The sequence below is a fragment of the Protopterus annectens genome, chromosome 12.part0 (assembly GCF_019279795.1).
Source record: "Protopterus annectens isolate FY-2018-M chromosome 12.part0, PAN1.0, whole genome shotgun sequence".
NCBI lineage: Eukaryota > Metazoa > Chordata > Ceratodontiformes > Protopteridae > Protopterus > Protopterus annectens.
Window position 1 is genome coordinate 100,818,790 of NC_056746.1, and position 21,251 is coordinate 100,840,040.

Consider the following 21,251-nt stretch of genomic DNA (forward strand, 5'->3'; position numbering starts at 1 on the left):
CCCTCTTGTAGGAAACAACAACCAAAACACAGTTCTTTCCCTGCTTGGTAATGACCCAGAACACCCTCTTGTAGGAAACAACAACCAAAACACAGTTCTTTCCCTGCTTGGTGTTGAACATCAGAATTTTCTAAGTATTTTCACACAGTAAAAATTTTTAAGAGTTCAGTCTTTGTAGAGCTTCCAAAAAGATACAGATCTCGCTTGTAAAAGTGTATTTATAAACTGCATCCTGGCTGCGAGGTGTCTGACGTACATTGTATGCAACAAAAACATAGCAGTGGTAAACGTGGACAATACTTCAGGGCTTTATACCCATGATTTCAATGAGTTGTCAGCTACATGACACTTTATGTGAGAGCAGTGGACATGCTTACAGTGCAGATGGGGAAGTTGTCAACTAGATAATATGCACAGGCATGGTGCTCATTACAGTTTATATTTATAAAGACCACACCAGCTTATGATGCTTTTTTTCAGGAAATTCAATGGTTTTATCAGTATATTTATCTAACCTTTAAATTATTTGACATTTGTGTTAACTTACTAAGCTAGTCACTTCATTTGTCTTGCCTAGGCGGCTGTTTTACAGGATACTGATTTTTAGAATTTATTTTACTAGCTGGGGAGGTAGACTATGAGTCTAAGTGCTAAGGCAGGAGTGACATGAATGCAGTAGGGGGGTACAGTGTACACCAGCAATAAAACATAATAAAATAAACATATACAATTAGAGTAATACAAACTGAGGGGGGCTTTATAAAGGTTACCACAAGGTGTACATATTGCTTTTGCTGTCTGTTCATTCAGAAAGGTTACTCATTGTGGTACATCTGTTCTTGAATTCAGAAAAGTTACCTGAAAGTACCCACCTCGTGTATCACCCATGAGTACTGTTCCCAAAGTAAACATTGGCTAATTGTACATATAATATTTACAAACAGGTGTAAAGCCCAAATACACTGTATTGTCCTGGAGACTTTTCATGTGTATTGCACACTGCAGCGTAAGTAAACTTAAGAATGAAAGAGTAACAGGCATTGTTCTGGGCTGGCTCTTCTTTTTGAGGTATGATTTTAGTACTTCTGCCATAGTTAAAGTGCCATTTTTCTATTTATTTTTACAAGGACAAAAGTTTCAAAACTGTGGATAAGGCCAGGGAGGGAACTCGGCATTTTCAGTTCTGTTTATTACACCTTGGTCTGGTGACAGGTCCAGGACATTCACCAAGTGTCTTGCTCCAACAGTAGGTTCATAGGTAGGTACTAGGCTATCTGCCCGAAGGCATTTATAAGCCTAGCCGGAATGTTTTGGCTTTCGCCGCCCCCTTAGATTAGATCCCTGTGCCTCTGTCCAGCAGAGCCATTGAAGTGATCCCTGGGGTAAACTTTCTGTTTCCCATCCACTCGTCGAGGTTCCTCTTGAAAGAGGGTTAGCGAGGAGCTCTGCCTAATGTAGATTGGAATCTTGTTCCAGAGCATGGGAAGTCTCCGGGACAGGAATCTATCCCTCCAGCACACCCTATTTATTGTTGTGGTGAGGTTTAGATCCCTAGAGTGTGTGGCTTGAGGGGATAAGGTTTTCTTTAGGTGGAGCATGTCCATCAATTCTGGGTTGGACATGGCCTTGTATGTCAGGCAGAGATCACCTCTGAGCAGGAGGTATGCAACAGAGTACAGCTGGAGTTTCTTCAGTCGAGCTGCATAGGGCATCTGCTTGAGGCCAGTGATCCTCTTGGTGAGGAACTTCTGTGGTCTTTCCAGTTGTTGCAGGTATCTTGTAAAGTACATCCCAAGTGGGGCATTGTACTCTCTGATGGGTCTGATGAGTGATGCGTAGAGGGGCCCGATGACCTCTTTCGATCTGGATGTAAACCCTTTTGTGATTAGTAGTTGCCCAGAGTTTAAAGAACATTCTTATTTTTACTTATCTGGGCAGTTGCAGAACCCGATACTGGAGCACCTATGGGTGTTTTTTTCTTTCTTTATTCCTTGAGGTTCACTATGAAGAATTTGCTTCTCTAAAAGAAAGTGTCTTCACTTCTTTGCCAGAATTGTGGAAAAAAGATGCATCTCACCATAGACAGAGTTAAGACCATGTTAGAGTTTTCTTTAGGCAGTGTATCAGAAAGTTCTGGTTTTCAAGAAATTCCTAAGTATTTTATTTCATATGTTAGAATTTGGATGGTTCAGAATGCCAGCTACCAATGAATAGGATTTGGCTCTATTTCAGAAGTTTATGGATCCTTAGTCTAGATATTCTACTTGATATTTGCCCTAACCAAGGGCACTTAATACGTGGCTTGACAGTTCATACCATCTTGGGCAAGGCATTAAAGGATAAGCCATCTCTGTTCCTTTTTGGTACAGGGAACATGGTCCTTCAAATCAGTCAGAGAAAGGGTGCCAGTGTTCCAAGCTTTTAGTGCGTTTGAGGGGGTGACACATATAGTTGTACTCCTCCTAGCCTCTAACACCACAGTAGTTTTGGACTTCGGTAATGGGGCTATTTCTTAGGACCAGCTGTGCAGGATGGCCTTGAGAGTTTGGGTTCAGACACACAATTTCTGAATATAATTAGTGTCCATTCTTCTTTCAGGAAAGAACAGTTTAGAAGGCAGCCAAAATAGGGCAGAGACAGCTAAAGGTCTTCACCTTTTCAGTATTCCCAATTGCACCCCCCCAAGGACTGTTCACTTAAAAAGAAAATATTCATAGGTTAGTACTAGGCTAACTGCCCTTGCGAGCCATTTTAAACCTAGCCAATTATCCCTTGTGAGATTCAAACCCTGCACCTTGTGTTTGTAAGGCAAACACCTTAACCATTAGGCCACCCTTCCAAATGACATAGACAAAAGTACAAAACTTTGACTGATGCATAGTCCAGGAGGAGGGGCCTGTTTTATGTCTTTCCTCCTCTTACATTCATTAGTTGGGTCCTGGTAAATGCAAGGGTGGACAGGGCCAGATTGGTTCTAATCATACCGTGGTGAGCTGGGCAACTATGATTCTCTGTCTTAGAGTTCACATTTAGACATAATTTTGACCCTGTCCATAATAAAACCTGGACTTTACAGCAATATGGTAAAGTGTTCCATCCAACTACTTCCACAGAGGCAGAATGCCTAATATCAGAACATCCTGCTCAGCTTACTGGAGGCTCCTACTACAGTAGTGTAAGAAGTAACATTTTGTGTGGTCAGGAAGATGTGACCGTGGTTTTGAGGTACTTTGGACACATTTTCTGATGGCCCTTGCCTTTTTTAAGGTTTAGGTTTTATCAGCATATTTACCATGGAAGCCATGTATGGAGCAGAGTATCCCTAGTATTTGTTCCTTGTGGTGGATTACATCAAAGTAGCTGCTGCAGTTTGTGGTGGTCAGGGATTTGAAAATGTTGGCCCCAGCAGCGAAGAATCCATTGTGCTACTGATGAATTGAGGGACCACTTATTAGGTATTAAAATGCAATAGTTGAGACTGCCTGCAAGAAGTGTGGGTCATACTGGAATATGAATTGCTATCAGAAAGTGCTTTGAAGTCACTGCCCATTGTCACACACTCCATGGCCTCTTGGCAGAGAGTGTAAGACTGAGTTCCCCCTTCCTTTTTGGTATACCCTACCACTAACTTGTTGTGCATGTGAACTGAGATTGCACCATCTTGTTGAGACCATATTCCTGTGGGCCATTTTCCCCTTGAAATGCACTCTTATCCCAGACAGAAGGCATCCATAGAGACTGAGTCTTCCCACTCCCACAAAGGGTAAATGTATCTTACAGTCTAGAGAACATTTTAAGACTACTGAAAGATTGACAGATTTGTTGATAGGGTGTAAAAGTTGAGACCACTCAAGGTTCCAGGGCCATGGCAATACCCTCATGTAAAATACTGCATGCTGGACTAGAGTTATTGGTTCTACAAGTCTTGAGTTGTGGTAGTTGCAACAATGATGCATGATGGGAGGTAATGTTTAGGCGCTTTGATATGACAGAACTGAGAGAAGATAGTATGTTGCCTGGAAGTTTTGCAACCCTTAATCTAGTGTCTAGATTGCATCCTATAAATTCAAGAGTGTGAAAAGGCTCCAGCTATTTTCCTAGATTACAGAATGCCCAAGGATAAAGCAAATAGACTTTCTTGTTGTAGTCAGTCACATAGGTATGGGAAAATGCAGACCCTTTTAACATGAGATTAATTGATACTACTGGAGTCTTTTGTAAGTTTTTTTTATCTATTCCTTCTAGCATGTCGAGGGATCAGTTGCTAGTGTCCTCTCCTGCTCAGCTGGTGAACCTGGGAATATTGAGGCAATGTTACAATTGCCTCATGTACACAGACAACCCTCTCCTTCTCCCACAAAACACAAATACATGCGAGAGATGCAACTATATGGCCAAACTGGAGGCTGAGCTCTCTCAACATAGGACTGGCAAGACCAGACAGGAGGAGAAGGTAACCACACACATAGTACCATCACAACTTCAAATCATACACATAATCACACAAAGACATACTCGGAGGCTCTGATCAAAAATCTACCAAAACAGCAGAGGCCACCAAAGCAGACACCCAAACAACTACCACCTCAGGACCCAACACATGCAACACATAGACCACACAGTCAGAGTGTCAAACAGTCACAGCCCTGAAGGCCAAACATAATGCCAGACACACTCGTCATTGGTGACTCCATAGTCAGACACACTGACGTCCCGCTCACCAGACTGAGTAAGGAGAAGGTCACAGTAAGCTGCCTGTCGGGCGCTAGAATCTGCCACATAACGCAAGCACTCAGGTCTCTCAACAGTAGGTACAAGTGCGACTCAGTCATTGTCCACGCTGGTGTCAACGACCTGAGACGTACCTCCTTGGACTACATGAAAAGAGACATTGAGGAGTTCTCTGATTATGTAGCCCAGGCAGGTATGACCCTGACCTTGAGCAGTATCCTACCTTCACCTAGAATGATGCCACAATACAGTGATAAGATGATCAGCTTTAATAATTGGCTTAAATTCTGGTGTCATTCAAAGGGGATCCAATGTCTGTCTGCCTGGGATGACATGCTGGACAAGCCACGCTGCTTCGCAAGGGACGGCTTGCACCTGGGCTTCCGGATATTGGCAAAGGCTCTTGCCACCCCCATAGTGCCTTTTTTAGGCAAGGCTCAAATTCTAAACCTACCACCCTAGAACACAAAAAAGAAAAAAAAACTAAGGATAATGCTGCTCAATGCCAGAAGTCTCAATCTCAAGATGCACGCACTCAAGGCCCTTCTCAGTATGGAGAACATCAATGTCTGTGCTGTGACAGAAACCTGGTTCAAGGCTCCTGAGAGCACCCCAGCACTATCAGGTTTTACCTCATATCATGCGTTCCGGCCCCAAAATCCGGACAACACCAAGAAAGGAGGGGGGGTGTCCATATTCATAAAGGACACCCACACCTCAAGGTTGGTGGCAACGCACGATGCATCGGAGACCATCCAGGTGCAACTAACCATAGGCAAAACTGCTCTGCAATTTGTAGCATGTTACAGGCCACCCTCCCAAACTCAGGAACCTCACATGGCCTTCCTGAAAACACTAGAGGGGATAAATGTATCTCCAAACACCATCATACTAGGTGACTTCAACTACCCTAATATAGACTGGGAACACTACTCAAGCCCAAACACTCTAGCCCAAAGGTTCCTGGAGTTCATCAACTCAAATGCCATGGAACAACTAGTCACCATCCCCACAAGAGGTGAAAACATACTTGATCTCATCATCACGAACATGGGACCACAATGTTCAACACCGGAAGTATACCCCTCACTGGTGAGATCAGATCATAAACTAATCTCGCTGGAGGTCCTCATCCCACCCCCACCTGAAATAAAAAAGACCACAGTGAAAAACTTCTCAAAAGCCGACTTCACACTTCTAAAAACTAGTGTGGTCTCCTCTAAGTCCCCTGAGCCGGTGGTAAACATTACTCAAACCGCTGAATCACTTACAAGTGCCTTCTACCAGCACCTACTGGACTGCATGGATCAGGCAATCCCAAACAAAACTAAGACTCTTTGAACCAAAGGCAAGCATCCAGTCTGGTGGACCCCAGCCATAAACAAGCTCTACAACAAAAGGAGGAAGCTACTACAAGATAGAGCAAAATCCTTGAAAGGTAAGATACCTTTGATCATTATAAGTAAAAAACTAAGAGCTCTCATAAAATCATCCAAGGCAAATTTTGAGAGAAAAATCGCCAAGGACTCAAAAGACAATCATAAGGCCTTCTTTAGCTATGTTAGAAACCTAGGAGGAAACTCCCAGATATGCTCAGAATTAGTTCAAAATGATGTGAAGATTACTGAACCTACACACATTGCCAACATACTGGCTGACAGGTTCAGTGCTAACTTCTCCCCCCCCCAAAAGGAGAGATATCTATACCAGAGGATTGTAGCCCCCCAAACATCTCTAACGCCCAGGTGAGAACTGCTCTCTCCAAGGCAAAAAACACAGCATCCATGGGACCGGATGGTGTCCCCGGCTGTGTACTCCACGAACTCAATGAGGAATTAAACCCGCAGTTAGGACAGCTGTTTAATCTTAGCCTCGCCTCAGGATACGTACCCAAGGAGTGGCGCACGGCGACTGTGGTCCCACTTCACAAGTTCGGTGCCTCCACCGACCCTGGAAATTACCGTCCCATTAGCTTGACAAGCCTTATCTGCAAAGCCATGGAGAGGATCATAATGGAACTCATAAATAAAGACATAGGGAACTTGCAGACTTTGGATCCAACCCAGTTTGGCTTTGTCAAAGGCAGATCATGCCTTTTAAACTTGGTTGACTTTTTCGAAACAGTCACCAAGGCCATTGATGAGGGTAAGGCAGTCCATACAGCCTACCTCGACCTGGCAAAGACCTTCGACACAATACCCCACTCAGGTATCATCGAAAAACTCATCAGCTTGAATGTAAACCCATACATCACAAGATGGGTTGCAAACTGGCTAAGTGACAGAACCCACAGGGTCAGATTTGCTGGCGCCATGTCCGACTCAAAGCCGGTCACAAGTGGTGTCCCACAGGGCTCAGTCCTGGGTCCACTCTTGTTCGGCATCTACTTCTCTGAAGTACAAGCAAACACAGGAGGGTTATGGCTGACAAAGTTTGCAGATGACTGCAAACTGGGCGCCATAGTCGAAAACACATCTGACACAGATATCCTTCAGAAGGGCCTCACAGAAACGGATAACTGGTGCCAGAGCCATGGCCTAAAGTTAAACGCCAAGAAATGCATAGTCATACCCTTCGGGAAAAACAAGGTTACCCCTAGCTACCATATAGGTGGCAATCCACTGAGCACAGAAGAAGTTATCAGGGATCTGGGGACCCAGGTCGACAGTAACCTTTCGTTTGACACTTACGTTGCTAAAGTAGTTAGGAAGACCTTCTACATTGCCCACCTGATCATGAAGGGATTCACATCTAGATCAAGGGAGGTCATCGTCCCCCTGTACTCATCACTCATTAGACCTATGATTGAGTACAATGCCCCATTCGGAATGTATCTGACCCGACACCTGCAGCAGCTGGAAAGGCCCCAAAAGTTCCTCACCAAAAGGATAAAGGGTCTCAAAAATATGTCTTATGCTGCCCGACTGAAAGAACTCCAGCTCTATTCAGTCGCATACCGCTTGCTCAGAGGTGACCTGTGCCTGACATACAAGGCCATGTCAAACCCAGATTTGATGAATATGCTTCACCTCAAAAAATCTAGATCCCTCAGAACCACAAGGGCGGGAGACTTAAACCTTGACACGGTTATTAATAGAACATGCTGGAGGGACAGATTAATCACCCAGAGACTCCCTATGCTGTGGAACAAAATCCCGGTACATGTGAGGCAGAGCACCTCGCTGGCCTTGTTCAAGAGGAATCTAGACCAATGGATGGGAGATCGCAGATATACCCCAGGGATTACTTCAGTGTCACTGCTTGACAGAGGCACAGCAAAATAATAGGCATAGTTTTCTTCAAACTAAAGGGGTGGCGAAAGCCACATAACTATGGGCTAGGCTTATAAATGCCCTTGGGCAGATAGCCTAGTATGAACCTATGACATGAACACCTGAGGACTGTAGAGAGACTGAACGGCAGGGTTTAGAACTGGTAATGGCTGGCTGCAAACAAGAAGCAGAAGTACTTTCTTGGATGCCTTTGTAATACTGATATATAGATGTTCATCGTGTTACACTGCTGCAGTCATTACACTTGGGTTATCCTGCTGTCGGGCAGTCCCTCAGTCAGCCCGAGTTCCAAAGTCTTGGTCCGACGTCGGTTGCTGTCGCCTCTTCCCTGATGTCAGTGCGACAGGGGTATACAAGTTGCAGCAGACGCCATTTTCTTCAGTCTTTCTTGCCACGCAGTGCCCAAAGCAAAAGCAGTTCGCAAGTGCCGGTTCGCCTACTCCTGAGATTTTCATTCCGAATCCAGAAACAAAGTCTTCTACAAAGCTAAGTACCCCATTGGGGAAACTTTTTCTTGCCTCAGACCAATGTCAGTAAAAGTTAAAAACTGTATTTCTTCTGGGAAGCAAATACCTCATAAGGATTTCCATTCTTATTGTATCCCATGCCTAGGCCCAGACCACGATGTCACTGGTTGTCAGTTTTGTGCTAGGTTTAACAAGCGCACAATTAAACGTCAGTTTGATTTTGCCCGACATTATTTTGGCAGAAAATTCAATTACACCATGCTGTTGGAACTACCGACGACCAAAATGCATAAAAAGCGCAAAGACAAGGACAGGCATCCGAGGCCCAAAACTGATGAAGCCTCTTCTAGGCCAGTCGCTGGTTCTCCGGTTTTCAGCGAGGCACCTTCGCAGCCCCTGACGACTGCTTCTTTAGAACCGCAGGCTGCCTCCGACTCCCACGTGGAGATGGCTGGGCCTTCGGACGCACCAGATTTTCAGCCTACCAAGACTAACCCTTCAAAGGGATCCGGAGTAGTTGAACAACCTGTAGCTTCAGAGGGTGTTTTCAGACCTACTCAATTAACCATTAAATCTTCTGCTAAGTCTAAACCTCCTTTAAAAACAAAGAAACAAATTCAAGATTCGCCAGGACAGGCCTCCATGCCTAAGAAACAAATGCTCAAAATGGCCGAAGACCTAGTCACTCTGATCAGGGGGTCCCATCCCCTTCCTGATAAAAGGCCTAGACAGGATGCAGACTATGACTCATCCGACCAGGTATCCATCTCTTCAGATTCATCCTCAGACCTGGGATACTCTTTACCCCCTTATGAGGATTCTGATGCTGAGGAATCAATTCCTTCAGCCTCTCCACCTGAGGACTACTCCTTTGGGGAAACCTTACATACCATGAGGGAGCATTTCCATTGGAAGGGCCAGGATTACTCAGAATCCAAGAAAAGGCTCAGATATTTCCTTTTATTACCTCAACACAGACCCCTTGCTATTCCGCCAGTGTTAGATATTGTGAATGATGTGTATACTCGATCCAGTTTGAATCCTGATTCTTTACCTCCTGCTCCAGTTAAGCCAGACAGATACTACAGAGTCCCTGACTCTCACAAATTTCTTTATAAAAGCCCTGTTGCTGACCCTGAAACTATTTCTCAGGGCCCCAAAGGGGTAAAGGCCTCTACAGCAAAGAATCCAGTCCCCTCTGACAGAGATTCCAGAGCATTAGACAGATGGGGGAAGAAAGTATATACATCTACATCTTTAGCAATGAGGGCCTGAAATTGCCAGTTTCACATGCTAAAATATCAGCAATATTTGATGTCTCAGTTGAAACAAAAAATGCTTCCAAACTCAGATCCTCCTAATTATAAGGAAATGCAGGATTTATTGCATGCAGCTGAACAAGTGGGAAAACATACTTAGCAATGTGGTTTTGATTCATTAGAGGCCTCCTGTAGAGCAGCAGTTACAGGATCTGTCATTAGAAGACATGCCTGGTTAAAAGAACATAAGTTATCAGATCATGTTAAAGCAAAACTATTGGATGCACCTTTGCATCAGGATGTGTTATTTGGAGTTAAGGCAGAAGAGGTATTAAAGAAAATGGAGGATAAGGCAAAATCTATGCAAACGGTGAAGGATTTCTTACAGGTTCAGCCTCCTCGATTTAGCAGAAATTGGCCAACAAAGAATTGGTCCTTTCCAGTTACAGACAGACCTCAAAGGGGCAGATACAGACGTCCAAGAGGTAGAGGTCAACCACAAGGTCCTTACAGGCCTCGACAATGGGGTGCATCAACCCAGAAAGAAGGGGAAGATGGGCCCCAACCTTATAAAATACAGCCCCAATGACTTCCCACTACAGCTGCCCAACAGTTCTCTCTTGGCAGCCCCCTTGGGAGGTAAACTGGCACTTTTCTATCACAATTGGCATATGATCACCAAAGACAAATGGGTTCTCAACATTGTATCTCAAGGTTACAGGCTCCACTTTCACACTCTGCCAAGGTTAAAGGGAATGCCAAATCTGCCACCAAATCAATGGGCAGAGGCTCAAAGACAAATTACAGCACTCATGGACATGAGAGCTATTCAAAAGGTACCATCACAGGAGCAAGAACAAGGATTTTACTCAAGACTCTTTCTGGTTCCCAGAAATGACAAAGCCTGGAAGCCCATTCCTGAATCTTTCTTCTCTAAACACTTACCTGGATGTTCCAAAATTCAAAATGTTGACACTACAGCAGCTTCTTCCCATGCAGGGCAAGAAAGCTTGTCTCGTAACTTTGGACCTCAAGGAGGCATACTTGCATGTCCCTATCAGAAAAACTGCAGAAAATACCTCAGATTCATAGCTGGTTCAAGCACTACCAATTTTCTGCACTGCCCTTTGGCTTATCTACTGTGCCCAGGGTATTCACAAAGTGCCTGGCATCAGTAATTGCGTTTTGCAGACAGAAAGGAATTCAAATTTATCCGTACCTGGACGACTGCCTGATTCAAGCAGAGAGCAAGGATATTCTTCTAAAGCATCTGGCGTTTGTAAAAAAGTTAAGTTGCCTAGGGTACACAGTAAACGAAAATAAGTCAAAACTAGTGCCCTCACAAGAGATAATATTCCTGGGTGCCAGCTTGAATACAACAGCCCAGATAGCTTATCTCACACCAGACAAGCAAGGACAACTGACTCAATATTTTCAATTGATGGCAACAAAGGCCCAACTCCCTGCAAGAAAAATTCTGCAGGCCTTGGGTTACATGGCATCTGGCATACTACTAATTCCATATGATAGACTGCATGTGAGGAAACTAAACTGGTACCTAAAGAGTGTCCGGTCTCAACACTGTCAAAGTTTGGAAACAGTAATACCACTAATTCCTTGCCTTCAACAGGAGTTTCGATGGTGGGCTCAAGCCTGTCACCTCAACAAGGGACAGCCTTTCACTCAACCCACAGCCAGGCAAATACCGACAACAGACGCATTGGATTATGCCTGGGGAGCACACATGGCAGGAAAATGTATTCAGGGCAAGTGGCCCACAGAACAAAGGCATCTTCACATCAATCAAAAATAGATGCTAGCTGTGCAAAATGCCCTTATAGCTTTCAAAGACCTTCTGCATCCAGGACAACTACTACTAAAGACAGACACCACCACAGTTATGTGGTACATAAGCAAGGGGGCACTCATTCTTATTCCCTCTGCAGACAAGCCATGACCCTGTGGAACACAGCTCTAACCTTTCAAGTTCATCTGCAAGCACAATTCCTGCCAGGAGAGAAAAACACACTGGCAGATGACTTAAGCAGAAACATCATGGATCCGCACAAGTGGAAATTACATCCACAAATATTCAGAATGATAACACAAAAATGGTGGAGCCCGGACATAGATCTGTTTGCATCCCCAATGAACTGAACCTGCACAAGGACTTGCCACCCACAAGCATGGAAAGTGGATGCCCTTTCAATCAGCTGGAAAAACCTACAAGTCTATGCTTTCCCACCACTACCTCTCCTTCCAAAGGTACTCCTAAAAGCCAGGCAAGAAGAGTTGAAGATGATCCTAATTGCCCCAGACTATCCACGCCAGCACTGGTATCCAGTCTTAAAGATCTTAGCACAAGGTCCACCCTGGATTTTGCCTCAAATCCCACATCTTCTGACAGCACAACAATCAGATACTTCACAGTCAGCTAAAGACTTTAAACCTGGCTGCATGGAAGATCCCTTAGTCAAGCAAGCAATGCCTCTCTCTAAAGCGGTTATGGATGTCATTCTGGAGGCCGGAAAGCCTATTTGGATAAATGGAAGAGATTCTGTGCCTGGAATGAGGCTCACAGCCTTGACCCTCTTGTCCCAAATATTCCTCAGATACTACAATATTTAACTGAGATGCTGGACAAAGGCCTCTCCTTTTCATCGATCAAGATCCTCTGCCAATTACAACACGGACCCACCAATTTTTTCTAATCCTTTGCTAAAACAGTACCTCAGAGGGGCTAAAAACATAAGACCACCCTGTAGAGCACCTACTCCAACTTGGGACATCTACTTCATGTTGGAAAAATTAACTTTACCTCCTTTTGAGCCAGCTAACACAGCAGATTTAAAATATGTCTCTTGGAAAACTGCTCTGCTCCTGGCAATAAACTCAGCATGAAGAGTTTCAGAATTACAGGCACTAATGGCAGTGGAACCTTTCATCATTTTCCACCAAGACAGGGTGTCTTTAAGAACAAACCCTACTTTTATGCCAAAGGTGGTAAGTGTGGCTCTAAACCAAACTATTCACTTGCCAACTTTTTATCCAAATCCACAGAATAAAGGGGAGAGACTTCTGCATTCTTTGGACATACACAGGCAGTTACGCTTCTACTTGGACAAAACCAAAGCTTTCAGAAAAACTGAGCAATTACTGGTAGCATATGCTGCAGGAGCACAGGGAAAAGCCATTTCAAAATGGATAGGACACTGTATACGTTTCTGCTATACACACCATGGGAAAACTGTACCTAACAACATTAGGTCTCATTCCACCAGGGCAACAGCCACTTCAACTGCCTACCTGTGAGGAGTACCTACCAAGGACATTTGGAAGCAGCAACTTGGAGTTCTGTACATACCTTCACCAAGCATTACCATCTGCCTCTTTACTCTAAATCCAGAGCTGGCTTTGCCACTGCAGTGCTGCAGGGCCTTATAGAACCAGCCACCCTACCCAAGTGTAATGACTTGCAGCAGTGTAACACTTTGAACATAGTACAGTTTTGTACCTACCATAAATGTAGATGTTCGAGTGTATACACTCCTGCAGTCCAGGTTACCCTCCCTCCTTCCCCTCTTACTTGCTGGTACGTACCTAAGTCTTCTACACTATACTACCTATGGGGAGTATTTGCTGGTAACTGGAAGTTGTCGATTGCTTTTCTTATGTATGTTTTATTAGCAATTTGCTTTGCCTACCTTTTCTGGGGGCACCTGACATCTGGGGCAAGAAAAACTGAAGAAAATGGTGTTGGCTGCATCTTATATACCCCTGTCGCACTGACGTCAGGGACCGACAGCAACCGACGCCGGACCAAGACTTTGGAACTCGGGCTGACTGAGGGACCGCCTGACGGCAGGATAACCCAAGTGTAATGATTGCAGCAGTGTATACACTCGAACATCTACATTTATGGTAGGTACAAAACTGTACTTTAAGAATCCTGAAGGTTTATACAGTACATCTAATCTCATTATTGTACACAGGAAAGGACTCAAGGTACGCATCTGGAACATTGTCTATTTCATGTAACTACTGAGGTTGCTTAAGTCTAAAATGTGCTGACATCTGTTGACTTTTTGTAAACTAAAAAGAAAATCTGGAATAGACACCAGGTTGTAACTAGATTAGTGGAACCCCTTGCACGGCTCTTTTCTGGAGAAGCTACTCTATCATCACTACTTTGTCAGGGTGGTGCATCTAGAAAAGGTACGGATGACTGTCTGGGAGTTGCTGTGAAGAGAAGAGAACTGTATATGTTGCTCTTCATGCAGTTGTCTTGTATAATAGCCAACCACGATTCTAAGTGAAGAGACTAAGTCTCAGAATGCCTCCAGAGTGGAGCAGTCAGGCAAGCCATTAGGGAAGCTGGTGCATCTTCCTGGAATAAACTGATTCTGCAGACCACCTCTTTCTGTAGGATGGGTCCAATGAAAGGGCCACCTCTCCCTGTCTGAAAAAGGAGTCAAAGGGAAGACACTAAGATGATTTCAACTACAGTACTTTGATACCTTTCTGGTTTCTAGAGACAGACCTCTGAGGGGGTTTAAAGCACACTCCCTTGGTAGATAATTGTCTTCCCTTTTGCTACCTTTTCTTTGACATTTAAGTCCAAAAAGGAGGACCCATCATAAGGGGTATTGACAAATGATGCCTCAAAATTATCCACAAATATTCTGTTACTGAGGATCGCCTGCCTGTGATGAATGATTTCTGTTACTGAGGAATGCCTGTCTGTGATGAACTATTTCTGTTACTGAGGATTGCCTGTCTGTGATGAACTATTTCTGTTACTGAGGATTGCCTGTCTGTGATGAATAAAGGCTTGTTGCTTTAGAACAGTACCTGGATTTCATGATTTTTGGGAATTATTGTGACTAAGCTCATCAACGAAGTTTTAAGACTACTAGTTTCTCTGTTTAAACTGTCCACAAAGAGAGAGCCAGGAGTAATGATGCAGAACAATGTCCATGTCTGCTCCACCTGTGGCATGATGTAGCAATCTTATGGACAGCCTGCGTCCCAGTGGCTAACATGCTGTCTCCAATTGGCCATCAAGTATTTGAGATGGGTAGTCTGCAAAGAGTCTACGGTCTGCTCAGCTAGGACTCTCTGAAACCCCATCATACAGATGTGATAAGTTCTTGGAGGAAAGAGGTTCCTGAGATGAAAGCAGACTTCCCCTTGCAGTCCATTCTCCTGGACTACTTATTGGGAGAATGAACCATATAACTTTTCTCTGTTACTATGGCAGCTGCTACTACCAGAGTTCACAAGAGGGGTTTTACTCCAGTGAGGTCGATCTTTGGGCAAGTGCAAAATGTTTTTCAGGTTTGCAGGACATGCACTTTGCAAAATCAGGCTCTTACCATGCCTCAGTCATGTGGTCAGGGGGTGGACCACTCTGGAAGTTGAGTAGGCAGTCTGAATGTCTCAAATACCACCACCTCGTATGGGGAAGGGGGGGGGGGGTGGACCAAGTGTCCCTATGGTACATCAATTTCAACAAAAGTTTGGATCTTCAGGAAGTGACTGAGGAGAATATTCCTTTACATCAAGGCTAGTGTTGGGAGTGAGAGATTCCATGGGGAAGACATTTTCCCTTTTGCAATATACTTTCTAGTAACATTGGAGGGGGATTTTCTGAAGTTCCTGACGAGCTTGGGCTCCTTGCTGAAGGGGGGGATTTGAAGCATTCACTATTGCTCTGTCCTTTGAGTCAAAGATGTATCTCAAGAATTTGTAAAGATTGATGTTAGTGAGTGGAACTGGAACACAGGGTGCAGCCCTTGGTTGTGTCAAGGGGCAGGTCATCATTCTCTCAAAGAACTTGGAAGGCCAACTCCAGGCCTGACAGACCCAAGCAGATCCCCATCAGAATAGACTCAGACCTAGACAGATAAACCAAAACAGCTATGGCATTGAGTTCAGAGCCAATACCTCAAATGCTGAAGTCCCCAACAGATCCCCATCAGAATAGACTCAGACCTAGACGGATAAACCAAAACAGCTATGGCATTGAGTTCAGAGCCAATACCTCAAATGCTGAAGTCCCCAACCAAAGTACTGCACTGTGACTGCATACCAAAGAAAGAACTGAGGGCTCAGAATCGTGTTTTAGCAGAGACTCACTCTGCACCTGTGGAATCTGTGTCAAGCGAGTCAGATGCATTGCCAGGACTAATGGATCAGATCCAGTCAGTGTCACAAGTGGACGCATTGATATAGCTTTTGACTCTAATACCTTTGGCATCAAGACATGCTGTGTGTGTGGGGGGGGGGGGTGCATCAGTAATGGGAGTTCTTGGGCCAACTCTTATCTGCCTTGGAAATGGGGGAGGGGTGGCAACAGTGTCTATTTGTGCCTCAGTAAAGGCCCTTATTGTTTGATCTCAGTCTGTATCTAAAACGCTTCATGGACATGCTAGACCTGAAAGAAGAGATGTAGAGGAGGGTGGCATTCAAGGAACATCAGGCGCTCCTTCCTGGAAGACTGTCTTCTAGGATTGACTATATGTGTTGGTTTTGGCACAGGAGTCTCTTGTGACAGAGTATTGCTCAGCACATTGGAAATGTGGGAGGCCCTAAGGAGGAAGACTTTGGTTTTCTTAAAATTTTCTCCTTCTCTTCATATTTTTCTTTGCCATTTTCTATCTCCTCAACTGACTGATAGCAAAATATCTTTTAGGATCTTTGTTTTTTTTCTTTCCAGAAAGGAGCAAAGCCCAAAAGCTTTGCAAAAATCAGCAGAGGCCTAAAGGTGTTCTGACACCAGGCACACAATTACATAATTCAGTTAATTTTCCCTTTCTTTGCAGTTGTGTGACCTTGGAGTTAGCGTATTTAAATTCTGGGATATAAAAGCTGTTTTTTTGGTGATCAAAAGTATAAGCTATTGGTTTACATTTGCTATCACTTTGGTCAGATTATTTCATGTAGCAATGCTTGTAATTGCCATTGAGGTTTAATGTTTCTTGTAAACAATTTTGTCAGTAAATTGTTATACAAATCTATGTACACATACTTCTCTCTCAATACCATACACATTAACCTTGTTTGAATACTCCTCTCTTCCTGAACACCACCATCCCTACCAGCAAACTCTACCAATTTCTCCCATAAACAACCTCAACCACAGTAACATTACCTCCTCTTCTATCTATATATTACCTAAATACCATAGAGCTACCCATGTTACTTACTTCCATATAAATAAATGCCCAAACAATTTCTACAAAATCCTTAAATTTATACAATATCCTCACCAACACCCCCTATTAGATGGTGATATTCATCCTAACCCAGGCCCCAATACTGACATTCCCAATAACCTACACAACCTAACACCTCCTCCGATCACTACTTTAAATAGACCCTCTAACTCCCTCCTAATAGCTCACCTTAACATCCGTAGCATTAACAATAAAATTACCCACCTACATGCACTCTTAGATGTGCACTCATTCGATATTCTCTGTATTACAGAAACATGGCTAAAGCCCTCAACTTTGGACCAAGAGATTACCCCTCCTGGATATAATATCTTGAGACTTGACCGTAAAACCAAAAAAGGTGGAGGTGTAGCCATTCTATATAAATCTGAACTCCAAGATTCTCCCTTCAATGTGCACCTACCATCAGATACCAATTCAGAAACTCTTAGTGCCAAACTTCAAATAAACAACTCCAAATCTATCTAATCTGCACATATCTCCCCCCTGGAAACAATATCAACACTCTTGAAAACTTACTTAGTTACCTCACCTACCTCAGGAAACCATTGTATTAGGTGATTTTAATATAGACTGGGCTACCTGAAGTTCCCTTAATCCTCCAAATCATATAAATATTTACGTATTCTCACAAATTATAACCACTCCTACTAGAATCCATAAGCCAAGCAGCAAGGAAACCACTCTAGACTGGATACTTATAAACAGCCACCATGATACTTATAAACCAGGAACCCTTCCTGATGATATTAGTGACCACATGCTAACCTATATTATTAAACAAAGAATCCATAGCCCTACTAATAATAATTTTAAAACCTCAAGTTCCAAAAAATGTTTTAACCAAGAGAGCTTCCAAAATGAACTGAAAGCATGTGACTGGTCACCTATGTCTCATCTTCCACTTGATGATGCAGTGACCTACTTTAACACTAGATTCCCTCAGATCCTAGATTACCACACCCCCTATCGTTCTTCCCGAATAAGGACCAAAATTGCCCCCTGGCTCACTAAAGAAACTAGGCAAAAGATCCTATTCAGAAATAAAATTGGGGCCAAATGGAGAGTATCTAAATGTCCATCAGATCACCTTTACTATAAACAGGTAAGAAATGCAACCAAGAAAGATATTCTCACAGACAAAAAACACTATTACCTTCACCTCCAACAAACTCATCAGCAAAAACCACAAAAATTCTGCTCTGGCATAAACAAACTTCTTCAGCCGGGCCACTCTAAAACTCCTGCCCCAACAGGTTTCAACCAAATTCCTGATGCCTTTAATAACTACTTTACTGAAGCCATTCAAACCCTAGCCAATACTTTACCACATCCCCATTAAATACCACAAAGACTCCATCTCCTACCTTTCAAATACAACCGATACCTATATCACTCGTTTGCAAATTCCTTCAAAAACTAAAATCATGCACCCCTTCTGCTGACTGTCTTCCAGCTGAGTACCTGCAAATAGCAGCAAAAGCTATTGCCTATCCCATCTCCATCCTTATAAATAGAACAATTTTAGAAAGCAAAATCCCCTCCATTTGGAAAGTATCCCACATCATCCCTCTACATAAGGGTGGATCATCTACTGAACTCTCCAACTTTCGTCCTATCGCCTTACTGTCTCCAATTGCTAAGATAATGGAAAAGTGCATACAGAGACAACTACTTACCCACCTTCTCCAAAATAATCTACTTGCCAACTGCCAATATGGCTTTAGGCCTTTCCATAGCACAACAACTGCCCTTCTGTCCTTTTCTGACTCCATAAACAAAAATCGTAACAATAACACTTTTTCATCTGCATTATTTATTGACCTTTCAAAAGCCTTTGATATGGTCAACCATAATATCCTTATAGACATTCTAAAAGCCCAATCTCTTGACCCACAAGCATTAAATTGGTTTAAATCCTATCTGGAAAACAGACAACAAGCAGTATTGTGGGATAATAATCTTTCAAAATCCCTTCCTGTGAACACTGGAGTACTCCAAGGCTCTATTTTAGGACCTCTACTCTTCTCATTGTTTATCAATGACCTACATACCAATATTCCTCAGGCCACCTGCATACAATATGCAGATGACTCCACTTTAATTTGTTCAGCTAAGTCCATAACCTCTCTGCAGTCTCTCACCCAAACAGTATTTAGCAGTGTTGAAAATTGGTTCATGCAACACTGCCTCCTCCTGAACCCCAAAAAAACAAAGTTATTACTCTTTGCTCCAACTCATAAATCACCTCAACCTCCAACAATGCAACCAACATAGCCCCAGATACTTTAACCAGTCTTCTAGGAGTAACAATTGATAATAACCTTACTTTTGATTATCACATTAACTCTACTATAAAGTCAGTCAACAAAAAACTAGGCACTCTTTACAGAATCAAACCTTTTCTTTCCCCTTCAGCCAGAATAATTATTGCCCAGACCCACCTTATGTCTACCCTGTTCTATGCTTCGGCAATATATACCAATCTATCAAAAAACAATCTCACCAAACGTTCCACCAGTTACAATAACATAGCCAGATTTGCCACTGGCACCACCTTTAGAACTCACCACTGTCTTAACCTAAAACAACTGGGATGGCTAGAACTGCAGAACCAAGTACTTTATCAGCAAATTGTTATCACCCAAAAAATCCTTTACCACCCTAAAAATACCCCTATCCTCACTAACTTGATTTCACCCTACAAAAATCTTGCTATGCTACGCTCATCCAATAAGCTTCTAGTTTCCACTAATAAATCAAATAAAGCAGGAGACTCACTTTTCACCAACACAGTAGGGAAAATCTGGAACCAGCTTCCTACGGAACTTTCCTCCCTTGCTTCCACTATTCTGTTTAAAACACATCTGAAAGAATATCTTACAACTCACTGGCTATGTCCCTGCTCCAACCCAGACTGATATCTCTTTCACCTCCTGCTCTCTCTATACTTTTCTACTCTTCTGTTTTATCTCACCTATCTGTAGTACTAAAAAAAAAAAAAAAAAAAAAAAAAAACATGTTTTTGGTTCACTGTATTTAATCTTAGCTTAAAGCTACTAACTTACTCTGTAAACAATTTTTTGACCTATCTAGCTAATGTACTGTAATCCACTTTACTATTACTATATATTGTATTGTTTACTCACTGCAGATGCTTGGAGCTTTTCTCCCTGGGATTCTACTGAAAATGGACATGTATCCAGTTAGACTAGCCCAGTCAACAAATGTAAAATAAATAAATAAATAAATTGCCAAAAACGGAGATTAAAATATGTAATAGGCCGAGTGGAAAGTCGTTCACAGAAGAAACATACACTTTTCTGACATGAAGGAAAAGCTCTTGAGACTGCAGAATAGTTGAACAGCAACAGATGAGATCTGATGACTATGTGCTGTGTGATAAGGAAGGAGCTCTGATGACTGTGTGATGAGGATGCAGACGTGATGACTGCGTGCTGTGTGATGAGGATGCAGACATGATGACTGCGTGCTGTGTGATGAGGATGCAGACCTGATGACTGCGTGCTGTGTGATGAGGATGCAGGACTGCGTGCTGTGTGATGAGGATGCAGACCTGATGACTGTGTGATGAGGATGGAGACCTGATGACTGCATGCTGTGTGATGAGGATGGAGACCTGATGACTGCATGCTGTGTGATGAGGATGCAGACCTGATAACTGTGTGATGAGGATGGAGTCCTGATGACTGCGTGCTGTGTGATGAGGATGGAGACCTGATGACTGCGTGCTGTGTGATGAGGATGGAGACCTGATGACTGCGTGCTGTGTGATGAGGATGGAGACCTGATGACTGCGTGCTGTGTGATGAGGATGCAGACCTGATGACAGCGTGATGAGGATGCAGACCTGATGACTGCGTGCTGTGATGAGGATGCAGACCTGATGACTGCGTGCTGTGTGATGAGGATGCAGACCTGATGACTGCGTGATGAGGATGGAGACCTGATGACTGCATGATGAGGATGCAGACCTGATGACTGCGTGCTGTGTGATGAGGATGCAGACCTGATGACCGTGTACTGTGTGATTAGGATGGAGACCCGATTGCTGCATGATGAGGATGGAGACCCGATGACTGCGTGATGAGGATGGAGACCTGATGACTGCGTGATGAGGATGGAGACCTGATGACTGCGTGCTGTGTGATGAGGATGGAGACCTGATGACTATGTGCTGTGTGATGAGGGAGACCTGATGACTGTGTGCTGTGTGATGAGGATGGAGACCTGATGACTATG